The following is a 27,751-nucleotide window of genomic DNA, read 5'->3' as shown; positions in this document are numbered from 1 at the left end:
TCACTGAGGACCACCTTGTTCTGATTAGACAGGACCAGGTATGTGCTTCACATTCAAAGAGTAGCTGCCTTCAGAAAAGGAGGCAACCTACCAACCGTGGGAATATGGGCATGCCATCAGACGAGTGGGGATGGATTTCTGCTTAAATTTTTTACAGAGCGCCATTTATTGGAACTCTAGAAACAGGAATTTTTGTCTCCCAATATCCTTATAGTCTCTGGTCCCTGCTGGCTGCAGGGTAGAGAGTGTAGAAGACTGGGAACTGTATGGTGATGATGGCTTCTTCCTATTATCATTTGGAAGCTTAATCTGTAACAAGAAAAGGTGATTTACCTTCTCTCTCTCTTTCTCTCTCTCTCTCTCTCTCTCAAAACATTGTACACCTTGGTAATGAATGGATTGAATTTATCTTCTAAAGAAGATGTGCCCAAATGCTACCCACTCCCTACCCGTGAATATGACCTCATTTGGAAAAACAGTTTGCAGGTATCATGAGATAGATTAAGTAATATTGGATGGGAGTGGTTTCTAAAGGGTGACTGGTATTATATCTCTGAAAGAGACCCACGAGGAGGGCTGGAACGATGGCTCAGCAGTTCAGAATGCTTGCTCCTCTTCTAGAGGACTGGAGTTTGCTTCCCTCTCCCACATTGGGTAGCTCATGGAAGCCTGTAACTCCAACTCCAAGGGGTTCTAATACATAAGCACATGTGTATGAGAGATAGATGGGTTCTGACATGCATATATGCTCACATATTCTTGAGACATAGAAAGAAAACCCAACAGAGACACAGTTGGAAACTGTAGCCACAAGCCCTGGAATGGCAGGGATTGCCAGTAACACCAAAAGTCAAGAAGGAAGCCTGGGATATTGTTTACACTGTGTGAAGATGTGTCACTGTGATTGGTTTACTAAAGAGCTGGATGGCCAATAGATAGGCTGGAGAGAATAGGCAGGATTTCCGGGGAGAGAGTGGAAGAGGAGGATGAGGAGGAATCCAGAGGTGTCGATTATGCTAGACTCAGAGCAAGTTGGACGTGCCGTACCGAGGAAAGGTAAAAGCCTCGTAGCAGAATGTAGATTAATAGAAGCCGATTAACTTAAGTTATAGGAGCTAGTTGGGGGAAAGCTTTCGTAATTAATAATAAGCCCATTGTTTGTCATGAGTGTCATTATTTTGGGGGCTGGCGTTCCAAAGACAGTCCATCTTGAAAGCTTGCGGCAGCCCCTAGAAGAGCCAGTCCTGCTGACATCTTGGTTCAGATTTCTGGCATCCTGGATTATAAGAGAACAGAATCATTTTGAGTCACCCAGCCTGTGGTGCTTTGTTACAACAGTGCTGGGGAACAGATTTTAAGCCCAAGTGTTCTGTTTGCATCAAGTAGAGATTAAGTCTCCGTCTTCCAGATTCAAATCCAACCTTCTCTGCAGGCACAGCTACTCCCATTCCAACACGCTCTGAAGCAGAGCAGACACCCACTGGGTGTCTCAGACACGCCAGCCTGCCAGTCTTCACCCTGGAACCCCATTCACCGGCCCAGCAGGGCAAAGAAGCCGTTTAGGCAGGGACTTAAACTCACAGACAAACACGATCAGGAGGGGTCATCTCCATACTCAATGACATTTACAGCGAAGAGGCTAAGGGCCATGGTGCCAAAAATGCTTGTGCCAATGCCAAACACACAGGGTTTGCCAGAGAATACACAATACAGAGTCCAGAACTTGGTGTAAATATTCAGTGACCTCTTTCCTTGGCTGATATTTTCCAAAGTATCGTTCAGGACACTCTTGCCTTCCGTAACCTCATAAAACTATGGGATCTTAAAGCTGCAAGGACCTGTGATGTGACTCAGCCCAGCCTCCCATTTTATTTACAAAAATAGCATCTGCTATTTGTCGAATAATCATACGAACTATTCCAAATATTTATTGAGCGTATATGATGTTCCAGGAACATCTCTAAGCACCATGTGTGTTAGCACTTGCGGTCAACACAGGAATGCTTTACTGTAACAACTCTCAATTTAGATTATATTATAGTCTCAATTTATAGGTTAGGAAACTGAGGCACAGAGAGGAAAGGAACTTATACAGAGAATCACTTAAGCACATGGCAGAATCAGGATTCCAACCCTGATTTTCTTAACAGAGCCCTAAGCCCTTCCGGTCTGCAAAGATCCCCAGTGTCAACCTAGAGCTTGGAGACCTGGACTGAGATGCTTAAAAGCAAACAGTGTTGTAACTTCTTAATGTAGACCCGACTTTAAATACAAGGGCACACGCATATGGACATGCATGAACACATGTGTGTGTGCGTGCGCGTGCACACACACACACTTTTTCATAACAGCTGAAGGCAGAAGAGGACCCGTGGCTTAATTCAAATGCATTTTGGAAGTCATAGTGAAGAATAGCTTCTTCTTGCCATGAGACGAATTACAGCAGCAGTGAACTACAATGCAGTTGGAGTATTTGGGAAGACGAGAACATAACTAGAAACCTGTATGTGTGCACACACATGCACACACATCTAAGGAACACCAGTCCCTTCTGAGAGAAATGGAGCTCAGGGGGTAGTCTGCCAGTTCTTAGTACTATGAAGAACTTCCCAGAAGGCAGCTGGGTCTGTGAAGGGCAGCTGCACTCAGCACTTGAAAGAAGTCCCCAGCCAGCCATGTTGTCCCAAGCTGAGAAGGCGGCAGAAGGGAAAACAGACCCTGTGGGTTTTGTCTGCCTGGGCAAAGCTGTGAGCCTGAGGCTGCCAACCAGCCCCTGGGATGTCTTCCAAGCTTTCCTCTACTTCTCCATTCTGGGCCAGGGTGTTCATGGTTTCTGTAAAAGAAGGTCCCCAAAGAGTACCCCACATCAACGCCAGCGTATGTCCTGTGTCCATTTAACCTGGGACAAGACCACATAGCCATAGAGCAAGACCTCCAGAGTGCCTGTGGTCAGTGCCCTATATAAGAGGGGACTCATGGGGAAAGAGCTGCTCCATGGCTTCGTAATGGTTACCAGTGATGACCTATTGCAAGGTGCACTGGGCTCAGCGTTCCAGGGATCAGTCAGTTCCTCCCTTCTTGCTAATTTTCTCATGGAAACTGGTGGCCAGGGTGGCGATTAACAACCAGATATTTAGGGGAACTTCCCTACCCTGAATGTCACCCTGTGGTTCTTGTATGTCCTCTCTTTCTTGTGTCAATCAACTGACCGTTCAGTGGCTCACGGGAAACGTAGAGAAGGCCTCCAAGCCTGTGAAGTACTGTGGGACACCACCAGCCCTGGTCTGACTGTTCTGTGCCTATGACTTATAGTGCCTGTTGTTGTGGGTCCTACCATACAGGCCATTGGAATGGGGACGGATCTGCTCACTCGGATTTCTGTGGGTCAGAGGACGGCCACAGAAAGTGCACACATGGAGCTGAGGAAAACTTCTGATAGTCCAAGGTCCGCGGAAAATAAAAAGACCACAGGGAGGAAATCCAACAACGACTTGGTCGGAGCGGAGAGGGTCAGGGTTAACCTTCTCAGCTCTTCCCAGTGTTGTTTGCTGTGGCTGTCAGGTAGGTAGAACACCAGGAGTTTTCTAGCCATGTACTAAAGACAACAGCTTCATTGAGGTAGAGAAGTACCGGGTTATTAACTCCGACGTGGAGATCTGTCTACTTGGGTTTACGTTCTACAGAGATTAATGATTTAACCACTTGCTCTAAGTAAGATTCCTCTGAGAAGGAACCCTGGTCCAAGAGCTACCCTATCTACATTCAGGATTCCAGGCTTGGCTGGAGGTGTAGCTTAGTGGATAGAGGGCTTGCCCAGCTTCAGAAAACCCTGGATTTAATCCCCAGCACCAAATAAAGCAGGTGTGGTGGCTCATACCTGTGATCCTAGTACCTGGGAAGGAGAGAGGGCAGAATCAGCAGTTCAGGGTCATCTTCTGTTGCACAGGGAGTTTAAGGCCAGTCTGGACTTTGAGGGAACCTGTCTCAAAAGAAGAAACTAAAAACAGAATCCTGGTTCCAGATTCTAGCTGGTGCCACTAAGGTTATTAGAGTTTAAGATGCAATAGAGTGTTGGAACCTACAGAGCAGGAAGACAGAGAATGTAGTCACTCCAAGTTTTGGAAGAATCCACAGTCAGCAGCATGGCTGGACGAGCTGCCTTTCTAAGCACCAGTGGTGAGATCAAAACAAAATGTTCTGAGCCACACTCCTCACAGTAGGGTTTCCTCAACACTACACTTTACTGGGAAGTAGAAATCTCTACCAACAATTTTTCTCAAAGCGTGTGGTTCTGTCTTTCTTCTGTGTTTGAAGCAGTCAAATCCTAACCCCGTAATGCTTTTTCTGTTGCCGGTACATGTCCTATTGGAATAGGTATCCGATTGGTTGGAAATACAATACATTCCTTCCCAGGCCTGCCCCTCTTCTCGAGGAAGGCATCTTTGCCATTGTTCCTACTATTCAGGAGGCAATCTAGGGCACCGTGAGCTCCATGGCAGTCTTTAGAATGTCACCCAGTGAGCCATAGAAACCTTTAAGTGTTAAAATGGTTCTCCAGCTTCCTAGTGGTGCAGTCCTTTGATACAGCTCCTCATGTGGTGACACCAGTCATAAAACTATTTTCATTGCTACCTCATGACTGTAATTTTGCTACTGTTATGCATCATAATGCAACTATTTGATGTACAGGGTGTCTGATATGTGACCCCTGTGAAAGGGTTGTTCGACACCCCCACAGATTGGTCTCAACGCACAGGTTGAGACTCACTTGAACAACAGTGCCTTATACAAATATCTAACAATGGTTTTATCATTGCGAGAGTATCATGAGGGTTCCATCACCACCATCCCTCAGACAGGTAGGGCAGGGTCTATTTCATGGGACCCTCACTGCCTGAGTGTGAAAAGGGGTGTGTGCGGAGAGGTAAATGAGGCCCTGTGATTGAGGGAAGGATGCCAGCTGGCCAAAATCAAAATTTCTCTGGCAGCCACACACTTCTCTTCTCCTTCATTTCTCAGTGTTTGTTGACCCCTGAGCTCCTGGCTTTAAAAAGCACCCCCAAAGATCTCCACGTTAGTAGGCAAAATTTACGCGCCCAGTGAGCATTGCAAAGGGGTCCTTCCCTGTTCCTTCTCCTCTTGGAATGGCTTCACATGGGAACAATTGGTACCAGGTTTCATTCATCACCTGTCCATGGCATCTGTCGACAGCTGTGACTGGAGAGTCCTCCTCTGAGACAGGTCCCCTTGCTTCAGCCCACTCTCGCTGCTCGTTTCTGTGCTCCCTGTTTAATTTTTGAGTAATTGCAGCCTGCACCATGGCAGGCAAAGCCTGTGCAAGAGACAGACAGCAGACTTGAATGCCAGGCATGTACCTAGCACCCTGGGTTGGCCCTGGAGAAACGTGGCTCCCTGGCTCCTTTTCATTCCTTACCCTCTACCTGCCCGCCCAGCCTGGCGGGCTTCACTTTGCACCTGTGCTGTTGGGGTGAAGACGCCCCTGGCCTGGGAGGTTCAAGTCTGTGACAGTGGCCGCCATTCTAGGGAATGCTTGGCATCCTCAGGCTCCTGGCTCCCTCACTGTTCAGTCCTGTCCTCTCAGAAGGGGAAACTGATTCTGTCTTTCTGGTTCCCTATAATCACTTGGCTCATCGGGATGGTGCCCAGGAACTCAGAATTCAGACCCCAGATTGCAGCCTCCAATTCAGACAAGAACTCCTGGAAAGTGCTCCGCCCAGCCTGTGGTCACTGGGCCTGGACATTCAACTTTCAGTCCTGTCCAGATGTCCTCTAGTAGGTTAGCCAGACAGAGAGAGGAGACGTCTTCTTAATAAAGGTTCAGAAGTGAACCTCCAAATCTGCCTGTCCTTGCTATGGTGCTGTTGCTTTAAAAGGAGATAGTAAAATGAGAACTCTGTGTTTATTATAGGATAGTTTATAGAAATCTGATTTAGCGTTGACTGTCCCTCCCCCGTCTCCACCATGTTGGTGAGCTGCTGTTTAATGGCTGACAGTTATGGTTTTCATGGTTATGGTGTCGTGGCACACGCCTTTGACCCCAGCATGTAGGAGGTGGTGACAGGTGTATCTGTGTCAGTTCAAAGCCATCCTGGCCTACATAGTGAGTTCTGGGACTGCCAGAACTATGTAGAGAGACCCTATCTTTAAAAAATAAAATATGTAATATTCTTAATGGTCTACAAAATTTCACAGATTAATGAGGAAAAGGGAATATATTAATTAAAGAATGGGTATGAATAGGCAGTTTACAAGAGATGAAATTCATGTGGCTGGTTGATATGAGTAATGTGTAGCCACACTGGTAACCAAACACAAAAATTAAAACAAGCACAGAATATTTTTAATCTAATAAATTAATGACAAGTGTGTGTGAACTAATATTACTCAATTTTAGCAAGTAATTCAGACTCTCTACCAAGCCAGTGGGTACATGGACAGGGGTCCCAATTTATTGGGCCTAGGGCCTGGACTTTATATAAGAAAATAATCAGAAATATGTGTGTATGATGTTGCTTCTAGAAGCTGGCTATCATGACTGATGTCTGTCATCCCAGCACTTAGGGGGCTGAGGCAGGAGATCTGCCTAGAGTTTGAAGCCAGACTACAAAAAGGAGTGAGACTGTTTTAAAGAAACTATATTCACTACAGAATTATCACTCACAGCAAAAGCTTGCAGCTAATCTCAGTGCCAAACACACAGCTGGGGCTTATTTGTACTAAGTAGTATCTAAAATAATATTTTTTAAAAAAATTATTAACATAAAATGTCTGTGATGTACTACAAAAACTCTGGAAGGGGGTACTCAGTACAATTATATTTATTTTATTTGTGTGTGTGTGTGTGTGTGTGTGTGTGTGTGTGTTATGCCTGTATGTATATCTACAAACCAAATGTGTGCTTGGTACCTGAGGAGGGAGGGGATTGGCTGCCCTGGAACTCAAGTTACAGATGGTTGTGAGTTGCTGTGTGTGTGCTGGGAATCGAACCTAGGTTCTCTAGAAGAGCAGCCGGTGTTCTTAACTGCTGAGCCATCTCTCCAGCCCTGAACACATTTTCAAAACTATGTACACATTAAAAAAAAAATCCTTGAGGCTTAGTCTCTTGTAGCTAAGAGTGAACTTGAACTTCTGATCCTCCTGCCTCTACCTCCCAAACCTGAGATGACAAGCTGTGCTATCCCACAGTTTCTGTTGTGTTGGAGTAAAACAGGAACCGTGGAAGATGCTGTTTGATGTCTGGTTCGTGCTTAGCTAGCTTTCTTGTATAGCAGGACCATCTGCCCAAGAATGGTGGAGCCCAAAGAAGCTTAGCTCCAACTACGAATATTAATAATCAAGGCGTACATACAGACCAATCTGATGCAAGCAATTCTTCAGATGAGCTCTCTTCTTTCTAATCCCTTCCCTCCCCTCCCTCTCTCTGACAAGGTCTCACTATAGCCCTGGCTGGCCTGGAAGTCAATATCTAGACCAGGCTGGTCTCCGACTCAGAGACCACCTGCCTTTGCCTCCCTACATCTGGGATTAAAGGCATGGGCCACTATGCCTGTCTTAATTGAGTCTTCCCTTCTCAGGTGATCAGGCTGTGCCAAGCTGACAGCTGAGACTAACCAGGGTAGCTACCATCAACCCAGGGCTTGACCAGGCTGTGCCAAGCTGACAGCTGAGACTAACCAGGGTAGCTACCATCAGCCCAGGGCTTCATTCATGCTAGGCAAGCGCTACCAACAGAGCTCCAGCTCCAGTACCAAAAATGTGTATCTTTAACCAAAATGATGTGAGGACCAGTTGACTCTTATTTTTTTCTTACCACATTTTAATTTTCTAAATCTCTATTATACACTGGGTGTTGTTATGATTCAATTTTTAAACTAATAGGCAAATCATTTTATGTCAGTGCCAGAGTCAGTCAAGGTATTTCAGAACCCATTTAGGTTTAGTGTCTCTGTCTCTCTGTGTTGTGTGTGTGTGTGTGTGTGTGTGTGTGTGTGTGTGTGTCCTGAGTCAGAATCTAAAAGGATTAGTAAACAACCAGGTTCTATATGAAACAGTCTATCTTTTTGGAAGTCTTCAAATGCTGAAAATAATAATAATAAAAAAAACCCTTGATGTCTGTGCAGGTTTTTATTTTGCCACCTGTACCCTTTTATTGAAATTTCTCCTGATAGATCAGAAGAGTAACTCCTGGCATGCCCCAGTGGGATTTTTTATTTATGTCATGCAGTTCACATTACATTTTTTCTCTACCTTTAGAAAAGTCCTTTCCTTTCTATCCATACCCACTTCTCATTGAAAGGCAAAACTTCTCCATCTCTGGGGTATGCAATGAAGGAACATTTTTAAAAGCTTGCCAATAGCAACAGTTTTACCAACTGTAATTGGGTATTGGAAGAGGACCAAGCCGTTACTTGGGTGTGAATTTCCTTGGCTCATGAATAAGCACCATTACCCCCTCCCACCCCAGCACAGTACATACCCAGTTTGTAGGTGGAACTCTTTGATTGTTTGGGGCATGGACCCTAAGTGGATCTGCAGTCCATCTTTAAGCATTGTTAGTATAGCTCGTTGTTTCACTCAACCAAGCCAGAACCTCCCTATTCTACTTGAAAGCTAGTTTCTTAGTTTGTCAGACAAAGGAAATCAGGATCACACTGTGGTAAGATACGATAGAAAAGAATTTCAGAGCATGGGGGTGCTCTGAGGGTTACATGGGTGCCTCTTACAGCGGGCTTCCTGGATGCTGCACACACTCTGCAGGATTGGCTCTTTTGATGCTCCTGTGACTTCCATTCCAGATGAGATTCCCAGAGCTTAAGTCGATCGTGAGCTTGTAAGCACGGCTGGAGCTGGTTCACCACACTGCAGAGCTTCCCAGGGCATTCCTGGGTTACATTTGCACCGTTCTATTAGCCAGTCCAGGGCTGGGGTGCAGCTCAGGGTTGGAGCACCTGCTGAGCAAAGGCAAGGCCAGGTTCCATTGCCCAGCTTCCCAGAAGAAAAGAAATGAAATAAATTTAAACCAGGCATGGCAGCTCACACCTGTGATCCCAGCACTTGTGAGTACAGGAACGGGATCACCATAGGTTCAAGGCCAGCCTGGGTTACACAGAGAATTCCAGGCCATACTGGGCTACAGAGTAAATCCTTATCTCAGAGAGGGAGAGGGAGAGAAGAAGAGGAGGGGGGAGGGAGAAAGAGAAAAAGGAAAGAGCTAGGGATGTGGCTTAATTAGAGTATTAGCCTGTTATACCTCAGGCCTTGCACTTAATCCCCAGCACTGCATAAACTGGCTGTGTCGGGGCACAGCTATGATCCCAGCACTTGGGAAATGTAGGCTTGGCGATCAGAAAGCCAGAGTTATCTTTGGCTGTGTAGTGCGTTCAAGGCCAGCTGGAAGTGCCTGAGACCCTTATCTCCAAAAGAAAGGAAAAAAGGAAGGAAGGAAGGAAGGAAGGAAGGAAGGAGGGAGGGAGGGAAGGAGGGAGGGAAGGAGGGAGAGAGAGGGAGGGAAGGAAAGGGAAGGAAGGAAGAGAAAAAAAGGAATTCTCGTCAATGTTGTCCTGATCAATGTATTCTGCCTATAGCAGGATTAGGAAGAGAGTTTGTAAGGCACAGGTTCTTGACCCCCAGTCCTGAGATTGTGATTCTGCAGGTCTGGGATGGTGAGACTATGTGCTTCCTGCTGGTACTGAGACCTCACTGTGGAGTTTAAGGCTTATCCAGGAATGGCGCTGCCCCACACAGCCCAAGAGCAGGGCCACAGTGGAGGACGGAGGCTGTGGGCCTGGGCTGCTGTGGCCCTGCGGATGAACCGGTACCCCCAGTGAGCCACTCAGAGAGCAAGGATTTACACAGCAGCTAGGACAGAACTGTGGGGATTAGCTGAGCTAAGCCGCGTGAAGGACTTGAAATTGATAGTTCTCAATCAGGGTTTGCTTTAATTGGTGACACACAAACCACAGCAGCCTGGGGCGAAGTGCGCTGGTGTTGGACTCGGACACATGACGAGCACGTCTGCGATGCTTTCCTAAGCACTGGGTGTCTCCCACAGTATGGGGCCCTCGTGTCTCTCCAGGCAGAAGGGTAATTGGACTCTTGGGTAGTATCTTGCTGTAGGGGACAGTAAATTGCTTGGGTTCAAAGGCTTATCCCCTGGGGCCTCCTGACTTGGGCGTCTTGAAAATGCCCTTGGGCCTCTTGGGCTCCGTCTGCCATAGTTCAGGTAGAGAGCCAGCAGCCAGGTCCTGTGCCAGCCTCGCCCTTGGCCCCCGTCACCCTTGGGCCCCGAGTCCCCTGTATTACCACTGTGCCTGCTATAATAGTTCAAAGGCTGCAGGCCTAGCTTCCTTGCTGCTGCTGCTCTTTATTTAGCTCCCACCTTGTGAAGCACGGGAAATCCCCTGGCTGGAATGTAAGGCAGTAGTATTCTGGCAGTTGTCCATGGACCCCTGAGCAGTAACCCCAGCCACCTCACCATTTGACTCCCGTGAAGACGCTGGCTTCTGGCAGAGGTCCAGCATGCATACGATGTAATCACTTTCCCCCAGCCAGCCTAGCACCTTGTTCAGTGGTAGCTCCGTAGTTAGACGCGGCCGCTGAAGGGTGAGTCATAGGCCAGATGCATTGATGTCTTCGGCGCCATCCCTGGGTGGTCTAAGATGTACATTTTGTCGTTTATCCAGGAGTGAGAATAATCATACTTAGGAATTTATCCAGGTCAGGAGCTGGCAGTCATATGCCTAAGAAAACAGCGTTGTGCTTAGTTCCCAAGAGGGAGAGCATGCAATGCACGCAGGCCCGTATAGGAAATCAATGGCTCCATTAAGAGGCAGGGGCAGAAGGAGGAGAAAATGAAGGCAGAAGCTGTTATTGAAGTTTCCACCGAAAGGAACAGGCCTGGCAGAAAGAACTGGGTTAGAACTGACTGGTTTGAATGATTGCAGTGGGCTTTTAGTGTAGAGGCTGCCCCTCATTACGTGGGAGCAGACCTTGCGAGTGTAAGATGGATGGAACAGGTAACAGAGGGTTGGGACTGTCAAGTGGAGACTTGCGCAGGGCAGTCGCACTTAGGTCAGTCTGAACCTCTCCATACATGTGTAGTTCTGGCCAGGACAAGCCCCCAAATGGCAAAATGTTAGAAATAAAGAAAACCAAGCCAGTATGATGAGAATGCATTGACCCACTGATCCCAAGGCTACCTTTTGGCAAGATCTTCGGGTAAAGTTTGAGGAACTTTGTTCCAGGGCATCTGCTGTGATGTTGGGTATTGTATATTCTAAGTTCCTCTTTAGAACAGTGGCTATGGGATTATGAAACTGGAGACATTGTAAGAGGCCTGAACCTTTAACTGGAAAGCAAAGAGAATGTCCTACCATGTCCCAGCGCCTTCCACTTCTTAGGTGTGTGTTAATATTAATATTATTTTGATTATTATGAGGCGAGCATCCCAGTTATGCTCAGCACTTGGTGCGAGCACATAACGCTGCTCTCTGTAACAAAGCTTATTTAGGAGCGAGGAAACTTACCAGATTGTCAAGCTAAAGATAAAAGCCAATATTTAAATCTCCTTTTACAATGGAAAATTTGGTCAATAAATTATTCAATGATACCCCCGTTTCCTTCACAATGAAATGGGTAACCTTTTTTTTGTGCGAGGCAAAACAGTAATAAAAACAATAATAATAAATTTATACACACACACACACACACACACACACACACCGTTCACCAGTGTGGCTCACATTTGTCAGTGCAAACAGATGCTCAGCTAACAGCCCTGCCTGGTACTTGTGGATGGATGAGGCAGTTAGCTACACTGAACAGACAGAAAGAGATGTCTTAAATCCCAGTGTTTGGGAATGAGGGAAAATGTGAAATCATTCCCTCAAATCCCTTTTGTTTTGTCTTGTCTTATTATTGCAGTGCTGGGGACCAAACTCTACAGACCCTGCTATTAGGCTCAGTGGCATAGCACTACCCCCCCACACACACTCACTCCCCCATCTTTTGAGGACGGTGGCACGGAGGCCTAGGAAGCTGGCACCTTGCTGGAAGCCCTGGGACTCTAGAACAGGTGCAGGGCAGCAGGATCCAGGGCCAGCCGTCCCCCAGGGCTCTGTGGCGGTTCCCCTTTTTCTGCTTCCTCCGGGGGCACCTCCCTCCTCTTACATCAGAGCCAAAACCTTGTACCCAGACTGGCAGTGCTGACACCAGCAGCCATGGGTTTTATTTCTGTACTTTATTTATTTACACTGGCCTTGTTGTAAAAGGATTTAAGGCTACTTGAAAGTTGCAAACAGCAGAGCTGGAGAGAATAAATTGCAAGTAACTGAGAAGGAGGAGACAGGAATACAGAGTTTGCAGAAGCCTGGCTGTTCGCTCTTGCTGTGGGTATCTGATCACTGAGTCGGAGATGGGTGACCACTTTTATGCTTCCATTTCCTTTCCTCCAAACTTCAGCTGACTAGGGGCGGGGGAGCTGGTTTTAGGAGTCTCCCCCTTTGAGGACACAGATTCTCTTTTGAGATGGCACTGAGAACCTTAGGACCTCTCTGGAGGGGCCATATTTGCAAGTTTGACTGGCATAGTGATCGCCACAATAGCGGAGGTGTTGGGATAGCTGAAGCCAAGCCAGAAAGCCGAGCTGGGTTCTAAAACCTTCAGAACCTTCGGAACATTAGAGCGCCCTGAGCAGATGGCTTTGCCTGCCTTGCTGCGGTTCCTCTGCTCACACAGTGTGTTTCTCTTTTCATATGGTGGTAGGAATTCAGCCCAGCGCCTCTTGCTTGCTAGGTAAGCTCTCCATCCCTGCGCCTCCTTGGCATGTTGGTATTCCCTGCAGGCCGTGAAGAGGAGGCTTAGAGGCAGCCAGATCCAGAGCCCGGGCCTTTCCCACTGCCTGCTCATCCATCAATCCTCTGGGTCAGCCAGATCCAGTGCCCAGGTCTTTCCCCATTGCTCATCCATCAATCCTCTGGGTCAGCCAGATCCAGTGCCCAGGCCTTTCCCCATTGCTCATCCAAATCCTCTGGGTCAGCCAGATCCAGTGCCCAGGTCTTTCCCACTGCCTGCTCATCCATCAATCCACTGGGTCATTTTGACCTCAAGTGTAACAGCTCATGAGCCCAGTTTTCTCAATACTATGACTTTTCCATTTGAAGAATGAGTTTGTCCTCCCAGCTCTAGGGACCCTGGGCTGACCCACAGACAGGCCTCCAATGAGCAGTCTGACACCTGAGACTTCATCTACCTGTTCAAACCCTGGTCTGGATCCCTTTTCAGTCCCTTGCTGGATTCCTCTGCTGCAGAAGAATCCAAGCTAACCCCAGTCAGAAGGCTGGGATCTGAGATGGCTCTGGCCTTGGAGATATTTAGAAATGTGCTTTCCTGGATGTCCCTGTCACTGGCACTGATTAGATCCAAGGTGTTAAATACTCCTCAGAGCACAGGGTGATGGTTCCACTCTGTGCAGAATTATCCCACCAGAAACACTCGATGCAGTCCTGCTGATAACCACTGCTAAGGAGGCAGGAAAACTAAATATTTACAGTTGTGCAGTAGCATCGGGACAGACTTCTGCAGGCTTCTTGGTTTATGCCCAAGAGTTTACTGGGAGGAAATCGCTGAATTATTTTTATCTCCACAGTGTGGTCAGAATTACATTCTGCAGGGTCGGGCTCTGCTAGGAATAGTTTATTTCATTAGGCCAGAGTCCCCCAGTTTGATCAAGCCGGAGCTCTCCTCGGGTCATGTGTTGGTCTGTGTCTCAGTCTCGGTGTATTCTTCGCTTAAGTGGACAGCTCAGAGTTAGCAAGGGCTCTGTGAACTACCAGTCCTGGCACACAATGGACACCAGAGGGATGCTGGTAGCTGGCACAGTATCTTTGAGCAGGAACTGGCCGCGTTTGGTAACTGAGCACTGAGAATTAAACAGGCTATTGCCTCTCATGAAGCACAACAATGACATGCTTCGGCTTACAAATCATTTTAAGCCCAGTGACTAAAAGAAATAATTAAGGTTAGCTAGCCCTCAGACCCCGGGAGACTGGTGCCTGCTGACCCTGCTTTTTCTTTCCCTTTTCTATAGACTGGCTAATTATTTCCTGATTTATTCATTCATTATCTAACACGTTCTGAGCTCCTGTTAGTGCCAGGACTGAAATAAAGTCCTCCACGCAAGCTTTTTATTGTGTGGTGAAGGGGGCCAAGTCCATCGGTCAGTACCGAGCCACATGCAAGGCTGAAGTGGAAGCGAGCAGTGTGTTCTTTTAAAAAAATTGTTTCTGCTGGGTAGCGGTAGCGCACGCCTTTAATCCCAGCACTCAGGAGGCTGAGGCAGGCACATCTCTGAATTTGAGGCCAGCCTGGTCTACAGAGCACAGAGCAAGTTCTAGGACAGCCTGGACCACACAGACAAACTATGTTTTGAAAATAATAAAAACAAAACAAAACAAAATAAAAAACATGTTTCGGAAGCCAAGCATGGTGGTTCACACCATTAATCCCAGCCCTTGTCAGGCGGAGGTGGGAAAATCTCTGTGAGTTCCAGGCCAGCCTGGTCTATTGAGTGTATTCCAGGCCAGCCTGGTCTATTGAGTGTATTCCAGGCCAGCCTGGTCTATTGAGTGTATTCCAGGCCAGCCTGGTCTATTGAGTGTATTCCAGGCCAGCCTGGTCTATTGAGTGTATTCCAGGCCAGCCTGGTCTATTGAGTGTATTCCAGGCCAGCCTGGTCTATTGAGTGTATTCCAGGCCAGCCAGGGCTACGTATATTAAGACCCTTTCTCAAAAACACACAGAATGTTTTATAATTATTACTATTGCGTGTGTTTACTTATTCTTTCTGACCGGGGTGTGCTTATGCTGTGGTGCACAGATAAAGCTGAGATAACAACTTTTGGGGATCCGTTGCCCCTTTCCATCCTGTATAACCCTGGGATCAAAGTTAGATCATCCGGCTTGGCAGCCAGCACCTTCACCGGCTGAGCCATCTCACCCATGGTGGGAAGGGGATTTCCTGTGAGGTCAGACAGAGGTGCAGAGGGCAGGAATCAACTAGCTATCCAAAGTGTGTTAGTGTAAGAGCTGGGTCCTGCAAGAAAACAAGGTGTTAACCAAGGTAGAAGGCAGGCAGATTCTACGGGAAAGCCGCCCCTGTACCTAGTCAGAGAGCACGAAGCAGAGGATTTCGTCATCTAGATTGGCAGGCAGAAGGGGTGCGTGTGGGAAGGGCATACACGGAGCCTAAGTAGGCTGCAGACACGGAGCAAAGTCAGATTCCCTGGGACTGATTTAATCCACAGCTCTAAGAGGTCATTAGATATCTCTGACCACATGCCAATCAAAATGATTAAAAGTGAAGGAGCTAGTAAGTTGGCTCACATAATCCAACATCCATCTAGTTTTTCCTCCCTAAAAGTGCTTCTGATAAAATGCTCAAGTACCAACAAAATTTTGCACAGCATATAATGAGTTAATAAACACGGTCGTAAATCCTGGGAATATGGCTCTGTGGTAAGCGTTTGTCTGATGTGTGTAAAACCCTGGGTTCAAACCCAGCACGGGGGTTGGGCATGAAGAGCGTGTCAAAAGAAATATTCAATTTCTGAATGTTTGCTTTTTCTGGTAATTCTGAGTAGGGAATGTGTGCTCCAGTTTGGACATGAATGGACCTAGCTTTACAGATTGAAGTTTTAGCTCTCTGCATCTGGTTATGGGAGTGGCGGTGCCAATCGGCATTATCAAGAGGATGAAATCATAGAATTGTGGTGATTTTTTTGTCTGTTTACTATTTAGTGCTTTTGCAGTACTAGCTTAACCCAGAGCAAGCGGGAGATGATATGCTGTAGAAACCTGTTGTCAGTAACAGAGTGAAAAACAATGACAGATAAGTTAATGAATTAGATTGTAGAAGTGACAGAATTCTTATTCTTTTAATGCATCCACTAGACAAGCCTGTATTACTTCTTAGGGGGAGGAGCTTATGAACTACATTATTGAAGAAGATAGAGGCTTAGCATCAGACAGAAAGACAAATGTGTGGAATCCCTTCCTCAAGTCTTCGTGTTTCCCATTTGCCTATTGTGACTACCCAAAGGTGCCCTGGCCAAGAACAACCCAGAATCTTTTGGTAGAAAACAGTTACAACAAAGAAGATTCTAGAAGAGCTGATACAACGAGGGTTTTAGCTCCTCCCTGACTACCTTACTACCAGGTTTAATGAATCCGTGGAGGTAGGCTCACCTCTGCTACAAACCGGGAACTTATAAACTCACAATTTCACAAGTACAGACATTTAATTCAACCTGCTTCGTGGGCTTGGTAAAGGGCCAGCCCTTCTTGGCATCCCAATCATACTTTGCACAGAAGGTCCATCAGAGGAGCTGTGGAAATCCTTCAGAGAGAAGCACAGCTTCCTGGGTTTGTGCACAGCTCTGATGAGTCGTTCTGATGGAGAGGCTGGACTCTGGGAAGCCTCCAGAGCCATTCCAAACCTTGCTGGGTTTGTCCTTGAACCACACTGTTGATGCAAGGGTGGAGAATGGCCTTAAGAACTTCTGAGAAGGTCTTTATCTTAAATACCTTTAATTTCACCAATGAAATCCCATTTCAAGTGTCATGGTGGGGTACATTACAATCCTAGTACTCCAGGGCTACATAAATGTCTGTCTCAAAAACTAATAAATAAGCAACCCCTTTCTCGCATTTAATATACTATGTTTTGAGTTTCACCAATGGAATCCATAGTTTTGGCCAAAATGTAGAAAACCCTAAGGAAGTCACTTTGGGACTATGTCTCATTTTTATTACTTCCAGTTATGACTTTGTAATTCTTGAGACAGTGGGAACTGATGACCCAAAGGTGAAACACCTGGCCTGTCTTTACTGCGTCCACCTAATAAATAATAAGCTGTAGCAAGCGTCTCTTTTTGTCTATGCTTATTTTATACTCTAATTTTTAAAAACAAATTATAAGTATTGTAGCACTGTATCCTTTCTCTTTGCTATTCATAGATATGACTTCAGTGTGTGTGTGTGTGTGTGTGTGTGTGCATGCACGTGTGCACGTGTTTGTATATGTGTTTATATCTCTGTGTGTTTAGTTATATATTACTTGGCCATAAGGCTGAGTTTCTCTGGGAAATCCACTGCTTTGACCTGTTACCCTGGGACCCATCCACTCAGCATCAATCCCTTTTGATAGTATCCAATAAGAACAATAAAATTACATGACTTCCTATTTCTAGGAAGACTTTAGAAAGCTAGAGAGGTGGCTCAGTCATGAAGGTCACTTTCTGTTTTTGCAGAGTTTCTGGATTCAAGTCCCAGCATCTGCATGGTGGTTCACAACTATTTGTGACTACTCCAGGCATCCAACACCCTCTTCTGTCTTCCTGGAGCTCCCATAGGCACATGGTACACTTAAACGCATGTAGGTGCACACACACGCACATAAAAATAGTAAATCTTTTTTATATAATAAGAAAGAATTTAGTGCCACATAATCAAGAGGACAGCCTAGGGAAAGGGTGTGGATCCTGTGTCTAGTGGTTCTCAAGTGTGTGCTTGGGCCCATTGCCCACTTGGGTAAATCTTGGCTTCCTTCTCTGTAAACCAAATAATGACCACACCTGCAGGAGTGCCCATCTCTAGGTGGTTCCAAGTAAGAGATAATAAATATCTCATGGATGCTCAAAATATTGAGAGGAAAACAGGACTAGCTAGAGCTACGGATTTTTTTTTTATATATACCTTAAACCATCATTGTTTTAGCCCAGCGTGGTAGTAAATGCCTTTCATATCAGTCTTAAGGAGACCGAGGCAGGCAGATCTCTTTGAATTCAAGGCCAACATGGTGTCTCTAGCAAACTCTAGGCCCGCCAAAGCTCCATAGTGAGACACGACCTCAAAGCAAAACATATTTCATTTGAATTCACTCTGGTGTGCAAACTAGCTTCAGAATGCAGACACGTGAATTCCTAGGCTTTTCTTTCTGTACAAGAGAGTTGCCTGCAGCCCTTTTATGCCACAGAAGTGACTGGCAAAATCACCTACATGGGATTTACAAAGCTCTTTAAATCTACCAGAGAAAAGAGCTTGGGTAGGAAGGGAGGGGGGGGGGAAGGAGAAACCAGTCTTTTGCTTTGAATTGCAATAATTAAACATTTTCCCATAAATTGAGGGATTTGAACTCCATGAGTTGAACCTGGCATGAAGACAGCTCAGTGACAGAACAGTTGGCTAGCGTGTCAGGTCATGGATTCCATTTCCAGCACCACAAGAAAGGGGTTTTTGTTTAGTTGGGTTTTTTTTGTTTGTTTGTTTGTTTTTGCAACTTACCTCCTTTTTCTTTAAACAGGATCCTGCAATTGTAGCCCAGATGGGCCTTGAATTGTAGTCCTCCTGCCTTAGCTGCCCAAATACTAGAATGACAGACATGTACCACTGTGCTTAGCTCCCACTGACCCTTCTCTGTGAGTAGAACTCTTTCAAATGCTTAAGAGAACTGGGGTAGCATGGGCTACAGATGAGAGTAATGCCCACACAGGTACAACTCTGCCTAACAACATGGAATTTTCTTTCTAAAGTAACAATTACTTTTGTTCTTATTATAAAAGAAAATGCACTGTGCGTGTCTTGGAAGTATACAATTTTTATTTGCTGATTAAACACTGAAACACTGAAAAGTTTAGCCATGGATTTCAGGGTGAGTTCCAGATCAGTCTCAGGTTCAGAACTGGGCTGGTGAGATAGCTCAACAGACAAAGAAGATTGCTGCCAAGCCTGACAGCCTGAGTTTGTCCTAGAGGCCCACGTGGTAGAAGAACAAAATCCACTCCATCAAGTTGTCCTCTACCTACACATCCACACGCACAAAATACAAAACAACTAAACTTTAAAATTTAGAGACTACCAAGAAGATTTTAAAAAAAAGATTTTACTGCAAAGGCTGCCAAAATTTCAGAAAAATCTAATATATATATATATATATATATATATATATATATATATTGATATAAAACTTTCCAGCTTTTCCTATGAGAAAAAGTCTGTGTTGTACATAAATGTCTATATGCATATATATTTTAAGATAGGCTCTCACTGTGTATCCTGAATATGTGTGTATTTTATAGTTGCAAAAGTAAAAATGGAATCCTTTTATAGACATTGCTTTGAAACCTGTTTTTATTTTTTTCTCCATGTAGAATTATTTCAAAGGACGGGTATGTAACTCAGTGGTACAAGGCCTGCCTAGCATGTATAAGGTCTAGGGTTCTATTCTCAGCAGTAAAAATGAGAATTATTGTGGACACATTTCAGAAAATAGAGACGAACACCATCATGTTAATAATTTTCTGTTGTTCCATTGAATACATATGCCAATAATTTGCTTAGCCTAGTACCTGACTTCTTATTTAGGCTATTTAGGGACACCATATTTCCTTTTTTTGCTAGTTATAATAAATCGGCTTAATTGCCACACATACAAACTTGATGAATTTTTAAAATGCAACCAAATATTCCACATCCTAATTAATTTATCTTTTGTTTTTAGGTGGAAGGATCCATGATGGCTGAAGATAGACTAGACGGCTGTAGGGTAGACTAGACGGCTGTAGGGTAGACTAGATGGCTGTGGGGTAGACTAGATGGCTGTGGGGTAGACTAGATGGCTGTAAGGTAGACTAGATGGCTGTGGGGTAGACTAGATGACTATAGGATAGGCTTGATGGCTGTAGGGTAGACTAGATGGCTGTGGGGTAGACTAGATGGCTGTAGGGTAGAGCAAAGGGCAGCTAGGGTGGACAGCTAAGATACAGCAGTGCTGCTGAGGATCTGAGCCACCTCACACCCAACAGACCAGACCCAGTCCTTCCTAAAGCTCACTGACTAGATCCTCTATTATTTTATATCCCTAGCAGCCAGAGCCTCAAACCATCAGTTTACTACATTCAAAAAGGAAAGTCATGTGCATGGGGAGGTGGTTTTCTGGCCGCACATTCAATAGTACTTCAATATCATGACCTCTGCCACTGAGTAACTCGGTAGAAGCCCAGTCACGAGCCAGTGCTGTGCTGCAAGGCTCTGTACCAAATCTGCATCTCAGCACCACTTCCTGGTCATCAAGCAACCTCGGGCTTCTTGAGAGCGATTTACATGCCACATACTAATAGGCTGATTGGACTGATTTCCAGTCTGAGGAAAGGAGGGTTCTCACAGAAGGATATAGAGGCAAAATGAAATGACAAGATACAGGAAAATCCAATGGGCGACAGAAGATGGGGAAGCTGAGGCTATTTGCGTGTAGAGCGAATAGCTTGAAATGCTTCCCCTGTGTCTGCCAACTTTACTACCCATTTAGTAAGTTCAGACCAAGATTTTAAACAAATGAGTGAGTGAGTGAGAGAGAGAGAGAGAGAGAGAGAGAGAGAGAGAGAAAGGAGTTAAAGCACTTGTTGCTTTTGCAGCAGCACATGAAGTAGGTCAACCTAAAATTTAAAAAAAAATTAAGACAAATGAGATGGAAAGAGAAGAGAAAGAGAGGAGAAAGGCAGGGAGGGGAGACAAGAAAATCCATTAAAGACTTTCCAGATACTGCAGACCAGTATTACCCTTTTGTATACAAATGTGCGCAAGAGATTGCCAGTCAAAATTTCTCTCTTAAAGTAGATAAGTGTCCAAACTTTGAAAGCTCCAATTGAGGCATTGCAGTCAGTTTTACAGTGATAAATACCTGGACACCACCTTGAAAAAATGCCCAAATTCAGTGCCTTTCAGTTTCCCTGTGGGGATTGGCTTCAGGACAGCTGCCATCCCTGCGACCAAAATCTTCAGGTGTTCAAGTACGATGGTATAAAAGGGACCTGGATAACTCAGAGGTAGAGTGTTTAATTGGTGTGTGTAAGGGTCTAGACTTGATCCCTGGCATCTGGAAAATGGTAGAAAATGGTGTTTTTGCATATAGTTCCCCTGCATCCTCTTATATGGCCTAGATCATGTCTAGATTAGTTATAATACTTAAGACAATGTCAGTGCTGGACAGTCTTGTGATAATAAGCAGGGCATGCTGTTGTGTGTCTGTGATCTCCCTAGTTTGAACCACAGCTTAAAGAAAAATGCCTATTCTGATGTGCCCAAAAGATGACTCAGAAGATAAAAGCTCTTGCTATTCCTGCAGAGGACCAGAGTTCTGTTCCTGGCTCCCATATCTGGCAGCTCACAACCTTCTGGGGCTCCAGCTCTAGGCAATCTAATGGTCTCTTCTAGCTTTCCAGGGACCCATGTGGGTGTACACACACACACCCCTAATTTGGGCTGGCTCTTGCCTGGCATGTGGAAGGTTCTGAGTTTGATAATACACACCACAAAATAGAAGAAAGAAAAAGAAACCAAGGAAGGAAGGTACCCAACCAAATCTTACATACATGTAATGTATTCATTTTACTGTGTTTGTGCAGTGATTCATGTCTAGATTTTACTCATTTATTCAAATTGTATAAAACACCAGCTTCTGAACTGTGGCTAGGCATTGACTTACAAGGATAGTCAGGATTTGTAATTGGGCTGCAAGGACCTTCAACCCAGTGGTCTAGTTTGCAGTCACCCCCTATTTATTGACCTTCACTATAAAGTCATTTTCAAACTTTAGTGCAGTTTGAAACCCTGGTTAAGCCTAGCTAAAATTGCCATTCTCCTCAAAAGTCTAAGGGCACTGGTATCATATGTGTAAAACTAACGTATGACTTTGGTTACTGTCACTTGGGATATGGGCTAAAAGCTGGTCACAGGTGTTGTCCAGCCGACTTAGTCCAGTGCAGACACTAGCTGGGAAAGTCTGCAGGGCTACCACGGTGACTAGGACCCAAGGGCTCAAGCCGACTCTGAAGCCAGTAGAGGTCACAGTCATGAATGTGGACATCACATGTAGGGAGCAAACAAAGTCCTGGGTCAATGTGTAACATTGGTATGGCCATCTCAATAACTCCTATGCCTCAGAACCATAGATATGGCAAAGACTTCCTCTGATTTGAATAAAAATGTTGACAGTGCATGAAAAGAAATATTCACTGTACCTTTCTACCCCCCACCAGATATCATCTATATCATCTATATCTATCTATCTATCTATCTATCTATCTATCTATCTATCTATCTATCTATCTATCATCTATCTACCTATCAATCATCTATCTATCATCTATCTATCTATCCACCATCTATCTCTCTATCATCTCTATCTATCTATCTATCATCTATCTATCTAGCAATCATCTATCTATCTATCATCTATTGACCTATTTTAGATGTGTGAGGATGTATGCAAGCCACTTTACATGTGCAGATCAGAGGGCAACTTTTAGGAGTCCGTTATCTTCCTCCAACCTGTGGGTTCTAGGGATAAAACTCAGATATCAGCCTTGGTGGCATTTCTCTGGCCCAGTCTTAATTCTAAATATCTTGTTTTGCCTTCCCTAAATCTGACAGTGCTTGTCAAAACATGTGTCCTACTTTTGAGTTTTATAAAAGTGGACTCGATGCTCAGGAGGAATCGCATGTTACCTGGAAATGTTCACTTGTGTCTTGTAAGCAAACACATTTTCCTGCCAAGATTTCTGATTTACCCAGTGCTCATACTTTCCCAGGCAGCATGAATGCAAATGTCATGCTATTCTTCAAACAACCTCAAATAACCCCTTCAAAATGAGTGTTTGCAAGCCACAAGAGGCATCACATAGTCATTCCACACAACCACAGAGCCTTTCCAGACAGTGAGGACGTGTGGATTCCATCATTCTGTATGGCCCATGCGGCTTTGATTACACTCTACGTGAAATCCAAATTGACACCCAACTTTCTTAGCTTTTTCTTTCATGATTTTTTTTATGTGTTGTGTTTCAAGATAAAGATTCATGGGGAGGTAGCAAAATATTCTAGAATTTTCTAATCTTCACTTTTTTTTCCAAGATAGAGTTTCTCTGTGTAGCCCTGGTCATTCAGGAACTCATTCTGTAGATCAGGCTAGCCTCAAACTCAGGGATTCCGCTTCTGCTTCCTGCTAATCTTCACTTCTTAACCAGTTCCCTCCCACATCCTGTATTCATCGTCCCCACTGCTGGCCTTAAGTCTTCAGTTTCTGCCAAACATCCTCAGTTTTCCCTGCTTACCCACAAGAAGCACAACTCTCACCTCAAAGTGGAAAAGAGATCATTTATTCTGTAGCTAACTATGAGTGACCATGGCCTGGGATCACAGGTTCAGAATTTCCCAAATATCACATTCCAACATGGTAAAATAAAAAAGAAGATCACAAATCCAGACACTTCACTGGTATGTTGGTGGGTCACTCCAAAGTGTAGGCCTCAGCTGTAGGCCTCAGCTGCTACCTGACTACATTCTTAGCCTTTTGGTTTGTGGGAACTAAAGGTGTGTTTATACATTCCAGAAGAGTCACCTAGAAGTCTCAAAAATGTTAGGTCACATACAGAGGGGGCAACTAATGACTGTGATGGGGCTAAAGATGTCCCAAGACAAACCGACTCTGGCTTGTAGCATCCCATCCTCTCTGAATCACACCATCGGCCAACGGTCTTAAAGACTTCAGTGAGGTTCGGTGCTCTCCAGGAACTTTGTCACTGCAGACCAGACTGCCTGGTCATCTACGGTGCCTCACTTCCACATCCTCTCAGAGAGACAGCCAAGCCCTGCAGCAAGCCTGCTTCAGGGGTCTCTGCTGCAGCAATGAGTGTATCCAGTTAGCATGGGGAAAGAGCCGCTATGATGGGCACCTCGGTGTGATTAAATATTTCCAGTGGTCTCTATTGAAGAAGAAACAAACAAATTCAGCAAGGCCTGTCTTTGAAAGATCTGCAAACCCAGAGCCCCCACTAGCAAAATGGACACAATGACTGCACAGCGTGTAGGTGGACAGGGCCGAAGGCTACCCCTCCATATTCTTCTTGAACTACGCTTGGCTGAGGAACCAAGGATAACAGGTGAAAGAATTGGTGGGATCAGAGAGAGACAGGATACAAAGAGTGTGGAAAGGGTTGCCTCCTGTTGAAACAATAGCTCTGGAGCACAGATGTGCAGAGTTTGCCCTAGCACAGAGAGAAAGCCTTCTGCGTGCTACTGGCAGACTGCAATCTGCTACAGAAAGCTACACTGAATACCAAAAAAATTAAGGGAGCTCTTACACATTTATGATCAACCTTTTTAGTTCTAGCATTCTGTTTTCTGGAAACATGATAGAGGCAAATAAAGAGGGCTGGGCTGGGGAGGGAAGGCTGGTACTAACCAAATCATGTAGCCTCCCTAAGTCTCCTGCTTATCCGTGAAAGCGGGAGTAACACAGCTTGTTTTTAAGGGCTTCCTGAGGGTCTGGGTCAATGTAAAACATGTGTTTAATATGTGAAAAACTCTAGCTTCAATCCCCAAGCATCGAAAGAGAGGGGTAAAAGAAAAGAGGGAGGAAGAAGGTCATGGAGATCCTAAAGCCTCACACCTACAAATCCTCAAAGGTTGAGCCCCAAGATTAGGGTGGTAGAGTCTGCTCCTCTTTGCACGACACTGGGGAAGTCTAGCCTGTGCTTTCCTGCTCCAGAAAATGGAGTGAGAGTAGCAGTTCCTGCCCTCCACCTCACAGGATTCTAAAGACCAAGTCCTATGGTTTGCATGACTTGCAGAGACGTTTGAAGTCGATCAAATCAAATGGACAATGATAGAAGATAGATGGTAGATGATAGATAGATTGATTGATAGATGATAGGTAATAACAGAAGGTTTACACCTACTCCCAAATCGAAATATCTAGATGCATGCCCCAGTTCTCATGGAATTTAGTTTCCTTAAATCCTTAAGTAACTCCAAAATGTAACTTGGCTAATTGTGTTGACTCTAAAAGTAGATGGTGCTTGGTGCATTCTGGGGGAAAAAATGGGAAGCCTTATTCAGCAATGGAATTTTTTAAATCTCATTTTGCAAGATGTAAAGACCTCTCCTAGTCGCTATCCAACAGTGTAGACTCCAGACTAGATTAGATAGAATGCTGGTCCTCAGGATCCCTCATTCCAAAGGGAGTCCTGAAGCAGTCTCCAGAGGTGTGGCTCCTGCCCTTGGGCCAGCCAGGACCAGGCTTCCAGCCTGGGGCCTCAGCATGCACACTGGAGATAACTTGGAAGTCTTTTTATTGCACTTTAAAAACAAAACAAAACAAAACAAAACAAAACGAAGAAACCCATTATCCAGTACATCCTTTTTTTTTCTCCTATGGGATTTACCAACTTCCAGAACCCTAGAAGTCCTCATTCTCTACAAATTCTCTAAGCCAATCATATGGAAGATGCTTGAGGAAACACCCTGTTCCTTCTGCTGATAACCACAATGTGTCACGTGACACAAACACCCCCGCCCCACCCCCACCCCCGCAATAAAGTAATTTGACGTCTTCACATTATCTGCCAACATTTATGTGCATTTTCCAGTTGCTAATCTTTTGCTTTTGTCATTTAAGATCTTTTAAATTCTTAATCGGACGCGGTTGCTTCAGGCTCGCAGAAACAGTTAACCAAACACTCACGCGAGGCAGTCGTTTCGCTTTCTGCGCTTGTTGTTTTTGGCACTGGGTCAGTGCTGCGAACTTCTGGTGTCCAACTGGTAGGACCTGAAACTCTGTGTTTAACAAGTGCCTGTAGTCAAAACAGTTGGCGTGTGCGAGCGAGGGGAGCTGGTACTGACTGCAGCTGGTCAGCCGTCGGGTCGTGCACCGTGCAGAATACCGAATCAGGTTGCTCTGTTTTGCGGCTAGGCTTTTGTTGCCCTTTCGTGGTTGCGTTGCGGAATCTCTCTCTCTCTCTCTCTCTCTCTCTCTCTCTCTCTCTCTCTCTCTCTCTCTCTCTCTCCCTCCCTCCCTCCCTTCCTCCCTCCCTCCCTCTCTCCCTTCCCCCCTCTCTTTGATGGCATCTGTGCTAATATGGATCACTTCAGGTTCCAAAAGTACAACATGTTTACAGTCGACGCAACATCAGATTAAGTTGGCAGCCAGAGTCGCTCTGTAAGTGGTTTTAGTTTACATTTCTTCTTCTAGCAGGGTGTTTTGCATAATTTTGCTGATCCTGGGTTATTTATAGACTTTTTTTTTAAGAAATGAGGATGTATAAGGCGTTTCTGTTCCAACTGTAGAAAGTGATTTCTTGTCTACGCTGACAGAGTGACGCTGAATGTATGTGCAGCACAGGCCGTTATCGCTCTTGAAAAATCATTTCTCTGGAAGGTCACTTGCTAGCGCTCCCCAGCCGCCGTCCGCAGACCCCCGGGGATCGTCTCCTGCCGAGCTGTTTCCTTTGGGTGTCACAGATGGAGCAAAATGAAAGTGGTGGTGCCATTTCCTCTTGGGCGCTCCCGAAAGGGTTGGGTATTGTTTCAAACCAACACAAAAACAAGTTCGCAGTAGTTGCTTAGTTCAACTCACGGGAGCGCTGTCATCTGGTGGCCCGCGACCTGTCCTGGAGCCAGCTGGCGAGTGTCAGCGTCTGGGGGATGGGACGGCGGCGATGGCGGATGGGAAGTTCCTGGGTTGGAAAGTTTGTCCTGCTGAAGCGACTATAGAGACGCTGACCGCGTGGTAAAGAAGGACTCCCAGCCGCCCGCTGCTGAAAGACGTGCCCCCTCACACGTGATCCGTGTAGATTATCAGGCACGGGGGCTCCCAGGCAGGTTTGAATGAAAACTAAAACTGGGCACGTAAGAAAACGCTTTGCTAGAGTTAGGACTCTATAAAAAGCGTTCCCCCGTAATATTTACTGGAACCATTGGCTATAACTTGCTCTGCCTTGCCCACTGAATGGTTGCAATTTTTTTTAAAAAAAAACCTCTCGATGGCAGCGTACCTGAGCGCCTCCCTCCCATCTCCCAGGCTGCTAGTCCTGGAATTTGCATGGAAAAGTGACTGCTCATTAGCATCATGAGTGTGGCGTCCCCTTCTAATGGTCCAGGAGAACGCTGCAAATGAGACACTTCATTGTGCCGCTGGTAAATATTTTAAACTAAACAAATCGAAAAGGAGGGAGAAAGCCATAAACAAGCTTTCAGCCTGCTAGTGGAAAGCCTGCCGAGGGGGCAGGGTGCTTCCCTCGCACGAGGGGGTTCCTCAACAGTGGCTCCCAATACCGATGTCACCCCAACTCCAGTAGAAATGGAAATTTCCAAAGTAGTATGCATGAGCATTAAGCCCGAGCTGAACATCATTACAGCCTCTTCAGGGTGATAATTTCTTTTTCTCCTTCACATTTCTCACATCCATTTAAAAGTGTAGTTTTTCTGTCTCTGCTAACCTTGGAGAGCACAATGACATAGCAGGCTTGCTTCAAGTCCTTTACCTTCTGGCCTATGCCCCATGCTTTCATAGAGGAGCTGAAGAGTGGGTAGTGAGGCCCAGCATAGACATCTGTCACCTGCTTGCTGCTCCATCTACAGTGGGCAAACTGTTTTCTCAGTTGGAGTGGTGTATGTGTTTAATTACAGCATTTGAGGTAGGAGGTGGCGGGGTAGAGGTAGCGGGTGGAAGCAGGCAGATCTTCTACACGGAGTTCAAGGCCAGCCTGTTCTGCGTAGCAAGTTCCAGGCAAGCCAGGACCCTATGTGAAAACCTTGTCTCACCAAACAAACAAAAAATAAGAGCGAGGCTTTGTTCTGGTTAGAGTCATTCTGCTCCCCAGTCACCAGAGCCCCGTCC

The 27,751-nt window shown here is 45.5% G+C and overlaps 1 protein-coding gene and 1 long non-coding RNA gene across 10 annotated transcripts in view; one reads left to right on the top strand and one right to left on the bottom strand.

Annotated features, from left to right (window-relative positions):
- The window catches only part of Atxn7l1 (ataxin 7 like 1), a 233,489-nt gene that overhangs the window by 135,441 nt on the left and 70,297 nt on the right, over positions 1 to 27,751 (top strand). Inside the window, exon 1 of one of the 9 annotated variants that reach the window (XM_048415599.3) lies at positions 25,688 to 25,804. The exons of 7 other annotated variants lie outside the window; for them this stretch is intronic. The gene's annotated coding sequence lies outside the window, so the exon portion shown is untranslated. Of the gene's footprint in view, positions 1 to 25,687; positions 25,805 to 25,923; positions 26,072 to 27,751 lie in introns of those variants that run through there. One more of the 9 variants, XM_048415598.3, reaches the window with a different exon arrangement.
- Positions 23,210 to 25,736, bottom strand: LOC146892445 (uncharacterized). Its single transcript, XR_015004489.2, has 2 exons — positions 25,598 to 25,736; positions 23,210 to 23,837 (listed from the first exon to the last, which is right to left on the bottom strand). It is a non-coding gene; the product is annotated as an uncharacterized LOC146892445 (long non-coding RNA).

The sequence above is a fragment of the Myodes glareolus genome, chromosome 11 (genome assembly GCF_982192425.1).
Source record: "Myodes glareolus chromosome 11, mMyoGla1.1, whole genome shotgun sequence".
Taxonomy (NCBI): Eukaryota; Metazoa; Chordata; class Mammalia; order Rodentia; family Cricetidae; genus Myodes; species Myodes glareolus.
This window is presented reverse-complemented; position numbering and strand designations above follow the sequence as displayed.